The sequence below is a fragment of the Ursus maritimus genome, unplaced genomic scaffold (genome assembly GCF_017311325.1).
Source record: "Ursus maritimus isolate PB19 unplaced genomic scaffold, ASM1731132v1 scaffold_4, whole genome shotgun sequence".
In the NCBI taxonomy this organism is placed as follows: Eukaryota; Metazoa; Chordata; class Mammalia; order Carnivora; family Ursidae; genus Ursus; species Ursus maritimus.
In genome coordinates this window covers 92,658,567-92,678,440 of record NW_024426552.1, presented here as the reverse complement: position 1 = coordinate 92,678,440, position 19,874 = coordinate 92,658,567, and the positions used below count along the sequence as shown (strand labels likewise).

At 37.7% G+C, this 19,874-nt stretch overlaps 1 long non-coding RNA gene across 1 annotated transcript in view; it reads left to right on the top strand.

Annotated features, from left to right (window-relative positions):
• The window catches only part of LOC103680826, an 80,163-nt gene that overhangs the window by 45,079 nt on the left and 15,210 nt on the right, over positions 1–19,874 (top strand). Inside the window, exons 7-8 of the long non-coding RNA XR_573167.2 lie at positions 15,608–15,739; positions 19,429–19,740. This is a non-coding gene — a long non-coding RNA (uncharacterized LOC103680826). The remainder of the gene's footprint in view (positions 1–15,607; positions 15,740–19,428; positions 19,741–19,874) is intronic.

Below are 19,874 nucleotides of genomic sequence, written 5' to 3'. Positions count from 1 at the left end.
GAGAACGAATAGATGGCAATGAATCTTTGAACAGTATTCTTGCTGCTTCGTCACTGTTACGATCCTCAGGATAAAGAACTTCAGTGAGCCATGCTGAAGTTTCTTACCTGAATTTGACTTCACCTTCTAAGCCTGTTTCTCTCCCTCTTCCTTAGAGACTATCACAGTTTGCCCATTCTTTTCTCTCCATGCGGAACGACAACACCCTCCCTTTCCTCTCAGTTTTTAGCAAAGAACAAAATGCCCAGAATTGAAATGTCAAGTATTTTTTCCCTAACAAAATATTTTTATTACGAGGTTAAGTATACACCCAAGTATCAGATTGAAAATAATTGCAACAAAAGTTGGCTACTTTGTTGTACCAGTTTTGTTCATTTTCCGCCGACAGAAAACTGGTTCTTTTGGTGATAGCCATATATATCCTACAGGACCCAAAAATATCCCATCAAGGGACAAGCCCACCTTGGAAAATTGCGAAGCAGGCGAGGCTTGTCTACTTTCCTTCCCCTCCCCCTGCTATATTTTTCCCATCTGAATACTTCTTTCCTCCTTCCACCCTCCTCTAGCTGTGTTTGGCTTTGTCCGGGTAATCTGCACAGGAAGGGAGATACTCTGCACTTCAATGTTAGTCGAATATGTCTTCCAGGGTGGGGAGAGTGCATATAAATAGAGAACATTCAGAGACTCAAAGGAGAGTTTCTCTCAAGGGGATAATTTAGGGAATAGTGGGCGGGGAGATAAATTTTCAAGCGTAGAGTATTTTATAGGTGGTTTCTATGCCTACTTATGTGAAGCATCCCTGGCTCCTGTGTAAATGTGAAATTTCAGATGTAGAAAAATAAAATGGCAAGGAACCATTAGATGTACTAGGAGGATCACTATTTCTTTCAGTTTAGTGGTTTGCTCTATTTGTGTGTGTGTGTGTGTGTGTGTGTGTGTGTGTGTGTGTGTGTGGTTTGGTTTTGGTTAGTCATACTTCAAGCTTCAGAATAGAATGTTTTTAATCCACATTTCAGCTTTCCTGGGGATGGGATTTTGTTGGACTCTGACCGGTACTAATTGAGGAAACAGCTCCCTCCTTCTGTTCCCTACTCCAACCAGAGAATAATCAGGTGACTTATGTATCTCTATAATTTCTTATTTTGAGGTCTCTAAATTTGGGGGTTGCCCAATGTAATCCACTTTTAGTTATTAACTAATATATTTGAAATAAAGTTGGTGAAATGAGACAGAATTGTTATTATTAGCTGCCAACATATAAACTTGAAAAATATGGCATTGCTAGAAAAGAAAAATACATATGAATCAGGAAAAATGAGTTAGTTATATACATGGATATGGCTTTTTGTGTGTGTGAAAAACGAGTTAAGTATATGGAATGAATTCCTGAGTGAGAATGTTATTGTAAGAAATAATAATTTAATAAAAATGCATTTATACAAACCAGAAAGGAAAGAGATTTATGTAGATAAATTTGAATTTATTTCTGCCTTGTGCTGTAACTTTCTGCATTGAACATGTGATTTTGGATTATAAAATTCCAGGTGTGTAGTAATTTCTTATCAGTGTGTATAATAACCTTTGGCCTGAATATTTTGAAATTGTTGTATATTTTCCAAATCAGACATTGTGCATAAAATTTTCCATGCTCTGTATTAGAGAGGTAAGGAATAATTTGACAGAGAGTCAAATGCTTTTCCATATAATTGGGGGGAAAGTTTTAAATATTAAAAAGTTTTCCAGTGGTTGAAAAGTTTATGTCCAGATACCTAGAAACAGAGTTGGTTCATTCACCAGGCACTAAAGCAGTACAGAGAAACAGGAGCTTTTGGGAAAGAGAGAAAGAAAAGAGAGAGAGAGGAGGGGGGAGGGAGGGAAGTTGATCTGTTATTTGTCATTCTCAGCTTGTCCACATGGACTTTTTAGGGTTGAATTGTCACTGCATGTGTTACACTGTCAGTCCACCCCAGGGACATCCTGATGCCTCCCAGATTGGGTTGCCAAAGGTAACTATGGAGCTAGAGCAATTCTACCCCATACCCCAGTTCTACCCCATACCCCATACTCTTGGGGCATCACATTTGGACCTTTTCACTTTTCACCTTGTTTGTTTTCTTTTTTCTGTCAAATAGATTCCTACAGTTTAAAATGAATAAAATTCTAGTTAATGAGCATATACCCAAATGTGAGTGTTTCTTATACTTTAGTTTATTCATTGTTTGCGTATAATACCCAGCACTCCATGCAATACATGCCCTCCTTAATACCCATCACCAGCCTAGCCCATCCCACCCACCCCCCTCCCCTCTGAAACTCTGTTTGTTTCCCAGAGTCCACAGTCTCTCGTGCTTCATATCCCTTCTTTTTATCCCCCCTTCATTCTTCCCTTCCTTCTCCTACCCATCTCCCTGCTATTCCTTATGTTCCACAAATGAGTGAAACCATATGATAATTGTCCTTCTCTGCTTGACTTATTTCACTTAGCATAATCTCCTCCAGTCCTGTCCACGTTGCTGCAAATGTTGGGTAATTGTTCTTTCTGATGGCTGAGTAATATTCCATTGTATATATGGACCACATCTTCTTTATCCATTCGTCTGTTGAAGGGCATCTCGGCTGCTTCCACAGTTTAGCTATTGTGGACAATGCTGCTATGAACATTTGGGTGCATTTGGCCTTTCTCTTCACTACTTCTGTATCTTTGGGGTAAATACCCAGTAGTGCAGTAGAAGCTATATATTTCTAATGAAGATGATACAAACTCAATTCCAAAACACAAAAAAATGGCTGATCGGCTCAATTAATTCAAAAGGAAAAAAAAAATCAGACTAGTTAGCATAGGCAAAATAACCAGGTGAGTTATTGAATTTTTCATGTTTCAACCAGCACTTTTGGCAGCGGGTTGATAAGGTCTCGGTAAGAGGTACATGAATGTGTTGGTATCCTTCCATGAGTATGTGCCCTGCCATTGTTCTCAGGTGCGTACGCATGCTGTTAGCATCCATAGGTGCACATGGATGCCACTTTCTATTAAGTTGCATTCTCCAGAAACCCAAAGAAATGCTTATATGTTTCTAAGTAACTAGCTTGTGCCAATGTTGAAAACCTTCAGATTTCACAAGAGCTTACACTTTGGCAAACTATTAAAAGGAGAAATGTCTCTAGTGTTTCTGGGATGTATCATCTTTTGTTGGAAACACCGATTTCCAGAGCATTCTGGTAGAATCCTCTGAAGAACTTATTTGCTGTTTGTGTAGAAAAGTGCTTTTTATTCTAGAGCAATTTTCAAAAAGCTTGTGTTTTGCAAAGTCAAAACTTTTATGGAGATATCAAAAGCAATAATACTGAATTGTCTCACATTTCCGGGCTGTTATGCAGACTTCTCTCCCCTCCCAGATCCAAAGCAGAAAGTAAATAATAAATATAACCATCTCAAATATCAGGATTGGTGTTAGCTCATTAATAATAGACATGTTCAACATTCAATTTTAATGTGGCCTGGTTTTAAAAACTGGATTTTATAAGCATTTTTAAAAATTATATATGCATGTTAGTTGTTACCTCCAGTTTCTAGTTAAAACTCACTGGAAAAAGTAGAGCTGGTGTCATATCCCAAAAACAATAATGATCTGTTATTATTTGAACTTCCAAGTCTTCCTTTTCCTCAGTTGTGGATACACACTGCCTCAACTCAGTTCACCCGACATTTAATAAAATTGCAGTCTAACTTGTGACATGATGAGATTTAACATGCTCATAAAATCCTTACTTGATGATCATGTTTGGCCTGGCCTTAGCTCTTGCCTAACCTCACTACACCTCCTTCACTTACCAAAATTGTTTGTCTTTTCGGGAACAAATTCTTTCCCCTGATCTCCCTTGTAGCAGCCTTTTTACTCCTTCTCTCTACTTTTGCCTTGCTCTAAAGCCTGCACGAAAACCCATGAAGACAATATAACCCGCTAATTTGATTTGGCTGCAGCAAGGACATTAAGACAACATTATTCATGTTGCTGAATAGTCCCCTTCTGTTGTCTCACTCATAATCTTAGAAAAGCTTCACTCCCAGGAGCTGTGCGGTGAGCAAGCTCTTGGGATTGCCCTATTTATTCATCAAACTATTTGAAGCCGTGGCAAAGTTTGTTCCTCCATATTTTATTAAACTCAATTAAGTAATGGGGTCTTTTGTCATCAGTCTCAACTTCATCTTCCAAGGAAAACCCACTGCACTTCACAGTTCCTAAGATGCCAACCATTCATTTCTTTGTGGTGTTGAAGGTAATTTGATTTATGTCTTGCTCTAGTTAAGATGCCCATGTTTTCAAGCATTTTTGACTCGGAGTTAGAGGCTGAGGTCAAGTTAACAATGGTAATCTGTCTCTCTGTTTGCAAACAATGAATCACCATTTGGGATTTTAAGACTATGGTAAGCTTTCACTTGGCAGCTTGGTTCAAAGGTTGTCAGCAAAATGTATGAAAGTGGCCTGCGCCTGCAACCTCTGATCATAGATGTCAAGGATTTCCTAACAAGGCCACCAATAGAGTTGTGAATAATTGGTCAGAAGGAGGGGTGGTTAAAGAAGCATTAGTCCCATGCCCTATTTAGACTGGATTGATTTGATCTAGACTTCATAATATTAAAAGCTCTTCTAGTCATTCCCAGGGCACGAATGAAAATGCTTTCAAATTATTAAGAAGGAATGTGACTTATTCAGGACAATATGTAAGGAGAGAGTGATACAATGAAGTTGTTCGTTTCAGTCCTTTACTTTGGACCAAGCAAACTGCCATTAGGAAGAGAAAGAGCTTCACAGAGAGTTGCAATATTTTATTACTAATTGAATTGGAGTTTGTTTTGGAGAGTTGGCATTCACATCGCTGAAGTTGAGATGAACAATTCATAAAAGTTAAGCGCCAATTTTCTTCAAACATCTTGTTGTTCTTATCCTTAAGGACTTCAGACAAAGTGATGACTTTGAAATAAAGAAAACTCTGAGATCTGATCAACTTTGAGTTTTTTCGAAGTAAGCTCAGTGGCTGCCACATTGTAAGCATTGAATTAATACTACAAATCGAGTGAATGAAGATGTCAGTGGATGTTTATGAGTGGATATTTGTATCTGTCTTTAAAACATTGGTCTTAAGAAAAAGAATTTGTTTTCACAAGCCATGACCTAAAGGCAATGATTTTATCATTTGAACTGACAAGAATCTAGTTACTCTACTACGGTTATTTCATTTTATTGTATCATCCAAAATAATATTAAGTGCTTCCCTCGTGTTTCTATTTTTGATGCTTTATTTTTCCTGTTGTGATAAAAGGGGACTAGTATTCAGGATAGCCAAATAGAGATCTGTTTATCAGGTCAGTTTTTGAGCTGATCATTGATGCAGAAGTTTCATTCTATATTTGAATATCATTTGTTATTCATTGACCTTAATGTTGATATGAAGAAAATTTTGATAAAGGATTCATTTTACATTGATGCCCAAAATTAACACTCTAAGATAATAGAAAACATTACCTCTCTTCCAATAGCAAATCTGAAAAAAAAAGAAATAATTATGATTAATTATGCTGCCCTGGATTCTATAAACTTTATCTTGTATATGCATTTAAGGGAGTATCAACACACTTAAGCAGAAGCATGGACATTTTGTCTTCCAGGGTTTCCAGCTTACTCTGTAAGTGCCCCCTCTTTGTCTAATCACCATATTGCTCATCATCTAATCTGTGAGCTCTAAGTGGTTAATACGGATACCTTTTGTTACTATTACAAAGGAGAATTCTTACATTATGTATGATTAATGCCATCCACTAATTCAGTAAATTGGACGTGGGTGTTCTCCTTTCTGTATACCACTCCTGTCCTTTAAATCCTATGGATCTGGAGAAAAGCAGTGATTAGTGACATAGCATCTCAAGCTTAGTATCTAATTGGATCTGGAGAAAAGCAGTGATTAGTGACATAGCATCTCAAGCTTAGTATCTAATTGGTTCATATCTAATTGGCACAGAAAATTATAGGATCTAATCTACTTATAAGTTACTATGGTTTTGAATATAGCATAGCGACCTTATTATACATGCATGCTAAAGTAGAATGTACCAGATTTCTACCGTTTGAGATGTTTTACTGATCACTTTCATAATAAACTTTATTTGAAATTTAAAACTAAGTAGAGCTATGGAAATGACAAAATTCAATACTGCATTCAGAGAGGAGGTGACTTCCCCAAAGTAACATGGTTAGGAATTGATAACTCCCAGGGCTCAGTCCAGGTTTTTTCTCACTATACTATCCCGATTCTGGGAAATGAGGTGAGAACATGGGTCATAGGTCCTTCTGTAAGGATCCATAAACCAGTAGTATATGTTCATATTCCCTTGTAATGAAGTAACTCCTGGGAAGAAGAATAATGTCATGTTTAAGACAACGTCATTGAGTTATCCATGCTGACTCTGGCTGTGCAAGCTTTAGGTGAATGACTTCACATTAGCTTCCTTAGTTTCTTCTATAAAATGAAAATAATAGTTGTTCCCTCATGAGGTTGTGTCAGTTATCAAAGGAGATGATACAGTAGAGGGCTTAGAACAGGTCTGGCACATTTTAGGTACTGAGAAAATGTCAGCTCTTTAACAATGACCCATTCCTCGGGCCTCCAAGACGCTCATTTCTGGTACCTGATACATGGTCATTCTCACCTCCTATTTCTGCAAACGTCTTTCTCTCCTTCAGCTTGAGTTCCTGCATTCTGAACATCTGCTAGAGGTTGGAGCCTCCTAACAACAATTCACAAGTTTAACTGTGCTGTTGATTTTCTCCTTTTTGTAGCTGAACAAAACACATGAGAAAATTGAAAAACAGGCAGGAATAAATTAACTCTTTGTTTTCAGAATAGATACATTTCTTCTGTGGGTATGAAGATAATCCATCAGCATTGAACTGAAATATTGAAGTTCTAGAACTGTGACTTGTTGTTTGTCTTTTATCTGGAGCACTGATGAAGAGGAAATGTTGTTGCTAGCCATGTATGAATACTACCCACATATCTGGTAAATGGTAAGCTCCCCAAAAGGGCAGCAGCCATCATTAATGCCCTAGTGGTGTACCATGCTGACAGCGGTACATAAGGTGTCCATTCCAACAAGGAACATCATCACTTTGACTTCAACACTGAAACACTGAATATTTCCTTAGGGAGTGTGCTCCATATAAGCATATACTCACAAAGAAAGCCTGAAAGAAATGAACCAGGTGGAACTTGCTTCCAGGACCTATCCCAGCCCCAGTGTCTTGGGATCATCTCTCTTTTCTGATCCACATGCTCACACTGCTTTCCAATCGGGCGCCCCTAGAGTATCTGCATTCTGTAGCTCTTATGACGCCACTGCCCTGGCAGCCTGCCCTCTCCAGCCAGTGCTGTGATTGCCAAAGTAAGCTGAAAAGGCCTGTTTTCAAAAATCTTAAGAATGGCTGCATGCTCCTTCAGATTTGCTTGTTTGCTATGGCCTTCTGAAGTCAGTGTCCTAATATTTTTTAACCCATTTGTAATTAGAATGTGAAAATATTAGACCATTCTGCAAAAGAAACACCCTATGGCAAAAACAAACAAACAACAAGCAATGAAAGAAATGTTTAGGAACAGACAGAGCCTTACCTCTGATCTCATGAACAATCTGTCATCCAGTTCTATCTAACCACCTGAAAAAAAAAATCTTGGTACAATTCCTCATTTCCATCACTTTTCAGATGTCTGATTCAGGTTCTTGTCTCGTTAGGATGCCTGCAGTGGTCTCCAGTTGGGCTCCCATCCTCTAATCCAATCTGCACATTGTCAACAGTCTGGCCGTGATGCTTCTGTGGTCATCTAGATGAAACCTTCAATGTGACGTAAACACACTTCACTCTGAAGGGCCAACAACTCTTTGACATCAGACTTGTTCCTAAACTCTGCCCTCTAGCCATGAAGCAAAGGTACCTATCACTTTCAGTCTAAGACTTGACTCATTAAGTCTCTTCTTTCTGACTGAGGAATTCTTACACATTGTTTTAGGCCCAGTTCTAATGCTGCCTCTCTGAGGAGACACCAATTCCCTCGTGATGGCTTAGCTATTTTCTTTAATATGCTTTAACCTTTTTTTAACATGTTTGTAGCATTTGTCAGATTATTCTGTATCAATTTTTCACATGTCTGCCTAAATTAGTCTGTTGGGTTCTTGAAAACAGATCTTAGTCTTGTTCAATTTTATATCATCGGCACAGGACCCTGTAAATAATTATAAATGTTAAATATCTTTTTTGATAAGCAAAAGAACATATAAACATGTCACATAGGGATCCAGTGTTCTCTTTTTGTGTAAGATCAGCCTTTCACACAGTTGTGTATATTGGGCTAGAGAAGCTTGGTTGCCTGCCTTCCTTTTTCTTTCTTTCTTTCTTTCTTTCTTTCTTTCTTTCTTTCTTTCTTTCTTTCTTCTTTCNNNTTCTTTCTTTCTTTCTTCTTTCTTTCTTTCTTCTTTCTTTCTTTCTTTCTTTCTTTCTTTCTTTCTTTCTTTCTTTCTTTCTTTCTTCTTTCTTTCTTTCTTCCCTTCATCAGGCATTTATGTGCTTGTTCTTGATTTATGTGAGATGTGAGGCACATTGAAAATAATTCCTCTGCCCTGGAGGCACTCTCAATTTTAATGAGAAGAAAAAATAGTAAAGTAATAATATAATTTGGGACCCAGTACCTTAATAGGAATCCCCTTCATGCTTATAATTGGCCTGTGGGAATGTCCTCAGCTCTCTAAAGACCAGCATTTGAGATGAGCCGTAAGTGCGAGTGATCACCTCCATATTATGCCCCGACACATGGCGTGTTCAGGAGCTATTGGGAGAACTTCTTCTAAGTGTCTCTCAGATAGCTCCTAGAGAACGATATGTGATGTGGAAAATGAAATGGGTGTTGATCGGAGGGTGGGATCTCTGGGTTCTAGTTTTAGCCCTGCTACTAAATAGCTATGACTTTGGGCAAATTCAATCTGTAGGATATCTTATCTGTAAATTGAGGGTGTCGATCTAAATTCTACTTCAATGCTTCTCGTCCAGGATCATAGGATTTTAGAAATATATATACTTAGTCCTCACCAAAGAGTCACTGAATTAAAATCAAATCTCATAGAATGAGACCAGGCCATGTTTGTTTAACAAAAAAACTTCCTGGTGATTCTGAGAGGCTCTGACCTGAGCTGTGTCTCCTCTTGATATCTTGATAGCGGAGGTCTGGGGGCCTCTGTCTGGCAGCCCGCACTTTGACTGAGACATGGAGACTCTAGGCCCACTCCAGTCTTTCTCCTTAAACAGTCTGTGAGAACAAGGAACATTGTTTCAAGAAACAATCAGATCAGTAGCTGACATCATAGGTCTTCCTGAAAGAGAGGAAAGAGATGCACAACAGAGATAAGACCGAAAAAAATCCCAAATGCTTGTGGGACGCTGGTAATCACAGTCGCCACCAAGACTATCCCTGGCTTCTTGAACTTTAAGATGGACCCAGTCATTCTGATGCCCTGACTCCCATATATTTATTCTCTGACTAAGGCACAAAGATTCGGGTGAGCTAATGCATCAACGCATGAAAAATGAACAATTAAAACAATGAAGTTGTCAGTTCTTTTACCAGATTGCAAATAAATAACCTGCCTGTCAGGCTGGCCGCTCTGCTGGACCATTACTTTAATACAAAGACATTCTGAGGAACGGGTGGATGACAGCTGATCTATCACCAGGCCTTTGATAAAGACCTGAGCAAAATATGCTGCCATAAGCCATGGAAGGTCAATCCCAATTTGTGAGAAGCAAAGTATTAGATGAAATTTGAATACGCCTCTCTACGGATCATGAGAGCCATAGGCTTTTTTTTTTTTTTTTCTCGGCTAATGGGATGGTGGATGCTCGTTTTGACAGTATAAAACACTTTTCTGCTTGTGCTTATTTAGCTTGTCAGGGACACTGTGCTGGTGTAGATGGCCTTGGAGATCGTAACGGTCACAGTGGAGAGACTGTGATCTTGGCACTGCACAATGTATCTATTTGCCAGGCTAGACAGGGTCTTCCCACAAGAAGTTACTCTGTGTCCCGTCAAACGCTAAGACAGTCATGAATTTCCAAACAAAAAGTCAACTTGTTGCATTTTCTTATATGTATGGCTTGAATTCTGTATGCCATCTCATAAAATGTTTGCCAGTCAGATATATTGCTCACAGAAAATGATTAATTATAGAAGGGAGTAGATAGGACAATTAAATAAAGACAAATTCATTAAATTTTCTAGTTGGTGTCTCATTTATCTTTAAATTTAGTGGGGAAAGTAAAGAGATGAATCATCTTTCAGAAGTCACTTGACAAAGTTCTTATTTCTTGGAAGCAAAAAATACTATTAGAAAGTTTATCCTGCAGTAAAACTATGTGAGGTGTAGTGTTTATGATTTGTCAGAGCTAACCAACTTGTCTCTGTAACCGACTTTGTCTCAACTTGAATCTTAGCAAAGCTGACTCCTCAGTTTTCAATAAAAATCAGTTAAATACCTGAGAATCTGACAAATCAAAAATATAATTTTTCCCCTTTCCAAAATCTTTTGGGTATTTATCCATATTCAGTTTACAGCTTCATGATTAAAGCAATATAGATTCTACCTAACTGAAAAACAGGCACTGTTGAATCATTCTTATTTTTGAGTATATTCACTGGTTAATTCAAACAAGAAAGTGTAGCTTTAATATGGAGAATCAGCTTAAATCCATGTAGAAATCGCCCCGCAGAGGTTTTGTGGTCATTTGGTTGCCCAGGATAATTTCAGCCAGAAAGAACCACATTACTTCCAAACTGGTTTGACCGGTTCTTCCAGTGCTCTGGATGGCTAATTAGTAAACGAGGTAAACAAGAAATTTCCAATATAAAATTTTCCAGGCTGATTTACCTAACTAGTAAATTAAACCACAACTTTGCCTGTTGACAGCTTTGCAATCTCTTCAGTGCTATATAGTTTACAACATCCCTCTCACCTCCTGAGAAGAAGCCTTGAGAGAGTGGGAAATACCTTAGAACTTATCCCAAGCGCACCACAGTTTTGTTCCTGGTTTTGCCACTTATAGCCATGTTGTTTGGCCAAGTGGTCTAATGTCTCTCTAATTTATTATGGGCATAATAGCATCTGCTTAAAGGAACACTCTATTTATAAAAGCAAATACTGTTCTAAAGATGGGTGGGGAGGACCCCTAAAGTGGCTTATTGTTAAGCAGAGGTAAAATGTTATTACATAGAGTGCTAAAAAGAGCAAGTAGTTCATGGTCTAGAAACTTCTACTGTGTTCTACAGTTAGTCCTTCATTTCTCTGAGTTTTAGCCCTTGAGAAGTCTCTTCTTCCTGTCCCCTCTAGATGTCTCTGGGTGCCCAAGCTCCTTCCCAGGTTATTTCGAGGCCCTGATCTTTTCCAAAAAATCCCAAGTCAAAAGCTGTCCTTTGGATCTTTTAATTAAATATACATATATATTTAAAAAATAATTGGTAATCAGAAGGGGGAATGAAGCATGAGAGACTATGGACTATGAGAAACAAACTGAGGGCTTCAGAGGGGAGGGGGGTGGGGGAATGGGATGGACTGGTGATGGGTAGCAAGGAGGGCACGTATTGCATGGTGCACTGGGTGTTATACGCAACTAATGAATCATCAAACTTTACATCAGGAAAAAAAAATAATTGGTGATAGCTTTCCCATATAAATTTTACATAGTTTTTAAAATATGATATTTGTGTTGATTTCTATAAAGAGTTGTGTATAAGGTTATTGTTAAAAATGTGACTGTCTATAATACCATGGTCCCTAAGGAATAAATCAGAAGCTACCTAAAACATGTCAGAATACAGAGATTGTGGTAGGTTGAATAATGTCCTTTCAAAGATGCCCTTGTCCTAATTCCTAGAATCTGTGAATATATTATCTTACACGGCAAAAGGGACTTTGCAGAAGTGATTAAATTAAGGATTTTGAGATGGGGAGATTTTCCTGGATTACGTGGGTGGATTCACTGCAATCACAAAGTTCTTTTAAGAGGGAGACAGGCAATCAGAGAAAAAAAGAAGCTAAACTGCTGGCTGGGAGGATGGAGGAAGGGGCCACAAGCCAAGGAATGGAGGCAGTTTCTACAGCTGCAAAAGACAAGGAAATAGACCCCAGCCCACGACTCTCTGGAAAGAACACAGCCCTGTCAACACCTTGATTTTAGACTTCTGACCTCCAGAACTGTGAGAATATAAATTTATATTGTTTGAACCACTAAATTTGTGGTAATTTATTATAGCAGCTCTAGGGAACTAATACAGAAATGCTTAAAATAAGGTAAGCCTGACCATTGTCTAATACGCAGGCATATTATTGCCAACATCCTATGTAGGAATAGTGTCAGTAACTCATATAGACCTGGGTCTTTCCCTCTGGAAATTTTTCTCCTCCTTACTCTTTCTCCCCTCCCCTTCCCTCTCCCACTACATACACTCTCTAGTGTTTCAGATCTCGGTTAGTGGTCTCTTCAAAGAAAACATCTGGAACTAAACACCCTCCATTCTATGCCTGTTAGTCTAAAGTGGAGTCCCCAATGTTATACTCTCTCATAGCACCCTGCACTCTTATAATATTTTTAAATGATATGCTTATTTGATGGTTATTTTATTGTAATTATCTCCCCACTATTGCAAGCTTGATAGGTACAAGAATCATGTTTAGTTTTGCTCACTCTTGTGAACCTGGCACAGAGTAGATATCCAGAAAATATTTCTTGCTGAATGAGAATATTCCAGAATTCTGCTTGTCTTGTAAGATGGGTTGAAAGCATGCCCCCTAATGCAGTCCATCTGTGATCACGAGGCAATAAATTAACATACCACATTCTCTTTCAGAGGATATGAAGCAGGCTTTACACGAACTTTGATTTCCTCTGAAGTCTTAGTCAAAGTCACCATTTTTTTCACAGGTGACAACTGATAGATGTTTTTCACAATGAGTATGTAATCTAAGAAATACAGCAATATTTCTCAAAAATTCTTTTGGGTAACATTCAGAATACTTTTTCTTGCTTTTATTTCAGTTTTCATTTTATTGCTTTGCAATATAAATTGTAAATTCCTTCAATGACATTTAAACATCCATTTGAGAACTGAGTTTAAGAGCTTTAAGAGGTCAGTTTTGCACAAGAAGATAATTTATATCTTCTGTGATTTTGATTCCTCTGAAGCTCAAGAATCAAAGCTAAGGATGTGCCTGAGCTCTTGGGATGGAGAAGTGATTAACATTTGTGAATGGTGTAATGAAGCCTCAAAACATTGGACAATTAGTGAGAATATGGATAAATTTTACCTTTTTGTGTTTCAGAAACTGTGTGTCATGTGATTTTAATGGTTTTGAAATTTTTTTCTCTTAAAAATAATTTTTCCTGAAAGCAGATGCATGTAAAGATGATCTCTAAATATTAGATAACTTTTTCATAATTATTCTGAATGCATCTATCCATAATGTTTTCCCAAAGATAGCACTTTTGTCAAATAGTTGATTCTAATTTTATACATAAGATTTCATTGGAAGTGAAACAAATTTTATTGAGGCACTATGAAATTCCCATATGTTATTATGTCCACTAAGTTACTCCTGACAACAATCTGTGAGATAGATTTTATTAATCCCATTGTACAGAAAAGGACATTGAGGTTCTTAGAGCTTTAGAAATTTGTTTAAAGCCAGAGATCAGGTCACTGGCAATGCTGGGCCTACCTGACTCAAAATTCACACCATTTCCTCTGGCCCACACAGCAGTCAATGGATGCTTGCAAATCAGCACAATATTCATCATGATGGCTCTCCCTCAGAGCAGACCAGTCTGTCACTTTACTCAGAGCCCTATGCCGGTGGGCCCCAAATCTCAAGATGGAAAATGACTAAGTATATTGGGGTACTGGAACTTACTACACAAATCCTGTTGTGTTCAACACAGCCCCTTGGACTTCTCAATGTCATCGATCTCCACAGAGCACAGGGCTTTGTGGTCGTATTTGCCACGGGGAAACCAAGCTTTATGCTCACATAACCCTGCAGCCAAAACAGGTCTTCCCAGTGATGGGAAGAATTTGTAATAACTGCAGCTCTTGGTTCTAAAGTTATTGGAAGCCTCTAATGAAACATATTCTGATTTTTCTGATTATTTGTCAGCCTTCCATGTTAAAAAACTTCCATTGGGGGAACTCCCTTCCCATCACATTACGGTGGAATGTAAGTGATGCCCTCACGTGTGTCCTGACGACCCAGGTGAAGGAAGTAAGAGTCTCAGTCATGTCTGAAATGCCGCGCTCAGTTCTTCTGGCCTAGCCACTTATTAACAAACAAAGTTAATAAACTTCTCAGGCAGTAAAGCCAGATGTGCTTTCTGGCATACCAGATAAATGCTTTTTTGATATATATTTGAACAAATGGTGAATCTTAGCTAAAAGAATGTCTAGGCCAACAACAGACCATTCAAATAGCTGTTCAGATGCTGAGTCAGATTCCACCTAATGCTCTGTGATTTGTATATATCCCAATCAAGAAAGGAGGGGGGGGAACCCTCTTTTTTGATTAATTGCCCTGTGTTTCAATTACTTTTTGTTTTTAATGCTAAGCAAGCAACAAATGGCCCCTGAAGTAGAATTGCTACCATTGCTGTTATTTTTACTTAAAGAAAACTGGAAGATGAAATATTCTTAAAGACAGTGGACGCCAAGAAAACAAGTGACACCATAGGCATACGGGACAGCCAATGCTAAGCATGGATGCAGTGAACAAAAGAGTCAATAATTTCTCCAGTGTGAAAAGAACCTTCTCAAACCCTTCTTCCATGATGCCATACCCTCTAGGTGACAAATAAAAAGGTTGTTCCAGAAGTTATTATTCAATTTTGGGTCCACAGGACATATAATAACCACATTATTAGACTTTTCTTTTTACTGATTTTGTTTGAATTGTCATTGGTCGCAACCGTGAAACTTAAAATGTCTATTTGACTCCGTTTTGTAAGCTGAAAAATACCCAGAAACCTTTTTATTTTCTTAACAAAATGGCATGGTATTATTTAGAAGTTGGAGGGAAAGCTTTTACTGCTCGGCCTTAAAAAGAAAACAGCACAACCCAGCACTGTAGCTGACAAGTGACACAAATACAGTACGGGCTAATGTGCAGAGAGAAACAACCTTGAGAATTTAAACCGGCTGCACCAGAAAAAATATCTTTATCCAGATACGTGGTCCCTCATGAATTATACTATTATTTTAGTTGATTTTACCTGACATCACCCTATGATTTTCTTCAGTGACAAGAAAATTGCAGCCGGCCCTTGACAGTCGGTCACAAATTGACTGAACAAAACAAAATCAAACAGTGAAGTAATCCCCAAGTAAATTTAATGAAACCTAAATCCCAAAGGGCAGCGCACTTCTGTAGGCAATGGTCTTATTTAATAAATTTTTCCCTGCTTTCACTTTTAGAGCTATATTTACACAGACAAATTTAATTCATTGGGTTTACATTTCCTCTTTCCCTTAGTTTGTCCACCAGGCACACATGGGAAGGACTGTAAACAGGTATGTCAGTGTTCAGCTGAGAATGAAGAGTGTCACCCAGTCACGGGGAGATGTACCTGTCTGCCCAGCTACCGTGGAAACCGCTGTCATCTCCGTAAGTATGTTCTGCGCTTTTTTGTAATTTATCGAAGAGACACCAGTAGGATGGGTCATCAGTCAGAATGTTAAAGGGCAAATGTTAATTCAAGTTTCTAATTTATAACAAGTCCTGTGAGAAGGTTTATTGGAATGGTTGAAAACACATGCTTTCTTGTGTAACCCTTTCTCCTATGTTGCCAAATATCCCCAAGAAAAAGACAAGAAAGAAAGAAAGAAAGAAAGAAAGAAAGAAAGAAAGAAAGAAAGAAAGAAAGAAAAGAAAGAAAGAAAGAAAGAAAAAGAAAGAACAAAGATAATATGAACTGATTGGTAACAATCAATATACAGCCAATGGGAAGATATTTAAAGTGATTCATAAAGTTAGTTCCAGGATCTGCTTAGGAACAATCAAATTACACAAATTGTTATTCTGGAATGAAAACAGTAACTTGTTTAAAGGACAGAATGCCAGTTGGCTCACTGCTTTGTAATAAAAAAGGATAGTCCCTAGACCAAACACCTTATATTGATTTGTTAGGACATTTTAACATCGAAAATGGTTAGAGGGAACACATGATAAAACGTCCCAAGGAGCATGTTAAAATGTTCAGTCAGCTACTTAATTTTTAAGCTTGTAATTATTTATAATGTACTTTTTATAGGTTTAAAAATAAAATGATTTGGCCTCAGTTTCATTTTTTCCCCCAACTTGGCCACTGCTCTTCTTTTCTCCCTAGTCGCTCCTGTAGCAGATTCCTTCCACTTTTCTTTCTTAATTCTGCAAGTATATGGATGATTTTTGGATTCTCCCCCTACATGCCCCCCATAAAACATAGACTTATGGTCAAGCTATTGATTTCTATTTTCTACAAGCCACATAATATATATTTTGAATATCACTTCTCACTTTTGCCCTAATTTTAAATATTATCAACTAAAAACACTATTAAGCATTCATGAAAATGGTTTCAATTAGTATTTTGTTTGTAACCCATAACCATTGTTCCATTGTGGGTATACAAACTTAAACTGAAGAATTAAAATATAAAATTAGTAAAATTTCAACTCTATTTTGGTTATGGCGAATATCAAACACCCTTGTAATGGAAGAAAGTTATTTCCTTACTTTTGAAGAATCACATTTCTCAGGAAGAATTTCTTCTTGATATCAAGGATATTTTATCTTAATAAAATAAAAACAAGTTACGCAGAGGGGTGCCTAGGTGGCTCAGTCAGTTAAGCATCCAACTCTTGGTTTCAACTCAGGTCATGATCTCAGGGTCATAGGATCAAGCCCCGCATGGGGCTCTGCACTCAGTGGGAGTCTGTTTGAGAGTCTCTCTCTCCCTCTCCCTTGGCCCCCTCTTGCATGCATGCTCACTCTCTCTCTCAAATCAATCAATAATAAATCTTTAAAATGAAACAAAAAAAAAAACAAGTTACATAGAGCTGGTAGTACTTCCACGTCAGAAGGCAAGCTACCTTGGGTTGAAGGAAAGGAGTTCCACCTTGTAAAATCAAGGCTGAGTCGGGGAGCGGCTCCCTGACTAGTCAGATTGGCTCAGCTCCAGGCAACACGTGGTTGGGAGTTGCTGCAAAGTTTCCTTGGCAACATCCACTGTAATTACAGAACTACGAAAAAGGGTTCAAGAAAATATCCATAAAAGGTGTAGCTGGCTCAAAAGCAAAAGTTTCAGCAGCCAAAAACAACTGGGCTTTCATGTTCTCGAGTTTGGAGCAGAGAATCAAAATTTTCTCTAGGCAGAGGTCAGAGGAAGCAGACAAACTTGTAGTAGGATCTCACCATTTGTCCATAATTTATAATGGGCAGGTTGGTCTCAGCCTGTGGACAGCATGTGGGGAAAAACAAACTGCTCAGTAGATAGAAACTCACCATACTATGTATTTTACGACCAATGAGAAATTGCAAAGTAACTCCATACCCTGGAAATCTTTTATTTCTCCAAACTGTAATACCCACTATTTATAATAACTCTTTGAGAGCATTTAAGGCATTGGAGTCCTCTAAAAATCACGGGCAGTTCTTTTGACAATTTTCATAAGAACACCCTTGGTATAGAAGGTTTTGAGAAGCATGGGCCATAGATAGCACACCTGCGCCAGGAGGAAGACATCAAAACATCAGTAGAAGCTTGCGTTTAATGATCTTGCTCATAGCACTAAGAATTCAGGCGGACCAAACCTTAGCACCTCTTTCTAAGAATAAAACAAAACTGTGTGACAGTAGCTAGTGTAAGTAGTAACCTGGTCAAATACTAGGAAAAGACTCTGTGGAAAACACATTCATGCTTCTAATTTGTTTGTTAGCTAAGCATCGTGGGATACAGTCACAACCTTGCTTGTTCTAAGTTTTTAATGAAACTTCCAATTGTTGTTTACAACATCACGGTATAGAGTCACTTTTCATATTTAAACAAATCAGAACTTTGAATCCATATCCAATCAGTCTCCTTCAAGAAGAAGGGATGGTGCAAGGATGGGAAAATGTTGTCATCTCCCGATGGGAAATATCTAAATATCCCTTGCCAGAAAAACGAAGTTTCCCAGGAGAAATAATTGTAAAGGATAATGCAAAGGCCAAGTAATGATCAAAATAGAACTTAGGAAATGAGGGAGGGGAGACTGAATTTCACTTAGGCCAAATGAAATCATTATGTCCCGAGCATGTGTTCCCTTGTTAAATATAGTGAATGTTTGAGCAAAGGATGTGTGCATGATTCCAGAAGTCAAACTTTCACATAGCTACAGAATTATATGAGAAAGTAGAATTGTCAGTAAATAACTTATTCTTGGGGAGAAAAACTTGTGGGGCCTTTTGTAAACATATACTGTACTCCTGATATAAATTTAATGAGTTTTGAGGCTAAGAGGTTATACACACATTGTCTTTCAACAGATGGCATACTCATTAGTAGGTAAATTTCATCAAGTTCAGTGTCCCAATTTCAAAAGGATAATTAGGTTGAAGGCTAACACTCAGGTGATTTTGTTTTCTGTGTACAAGAAGTAACCATGAAGGATGATTCTAACAAACATAAAACCACCATTAAGATAGTTTGCAAAATGAGTGTACGTCAGAGGGAAATTATGTCTCCCAAGTAACTTCAACTCACATGAAAGTGATCTAAAAATATAGGCATATGTATATATATGATAAATATAATATAAATATATGTAGATATCAGTTATTTAAATTTATCAAGTAATTACCCATGAGCTTTTTTCCCTTTAAACCGAGATGCAAATTCTTTTATATCCATGATTATATCCATAGTTTGACATTTTCCTCATTAATAAGTACATGAATTTCACATTATCAGGTGTTTTCTTTTCCTTACTTGCACAGAAATTCATGCCAGCTTTCACTTCATAGCAATGTGACTACAGAATTTTCTATACCAATCAACTCTAATTAATTTAACCTCCTTTTGGGAAGCAACATCCCAGCAGTACACACCAGTCTTCATTATTTCAGACTCCATACCTTCAGCTTGCTTTATGTGTATTTTCTCTAGTATCAAGCAAGCATTCTTCTTAAGCGTCACACATAGTAATGATAAAAAATGCTGTAAAAATTTGCATTCCAAAAGTCTGACCTGAATGGACATGAAAGCATTTTGTATCTTGGTGAATAGGAGAAGAGGAGGAGATGAAGACTTTTTTAATCACTAATTTTGTTTTTAGGTATGCTCTATTGAACTTTTTGTGAGGCAAAAAACAAGTTCTTAGGAAGGACCAATGAATGTTATGTACCAAAGACAATGAGCTATGGGAACTGATATTCCTTGGGAGGAGGGAATGAGAGAAGCGACTGTAAAGTGAAGCCATTATTTTTCATACAGAGGAATAAAGAAATACAGCAGCTACAGCACAGAAATAACCTTTGGTATGAATAACTGCAGTGTTTTGCTTTCCATCTCCGTTATGAAGAATTTTATTTTAAAACTGGAAGAAAAAGGAAGAAAGAGGCAGCCCTCTTTGGGTTTGAGACTCAAGGTGAGAACTCTGGAATTTAGGACAAGACATATATGGGGATTATAAACAACCTGAATCTCAATAAAATCCATTCTTTGTTGCTACCTCTAAAACATGCTACATGTCAAATACTCTTAAAAAATATTCCTTACTAT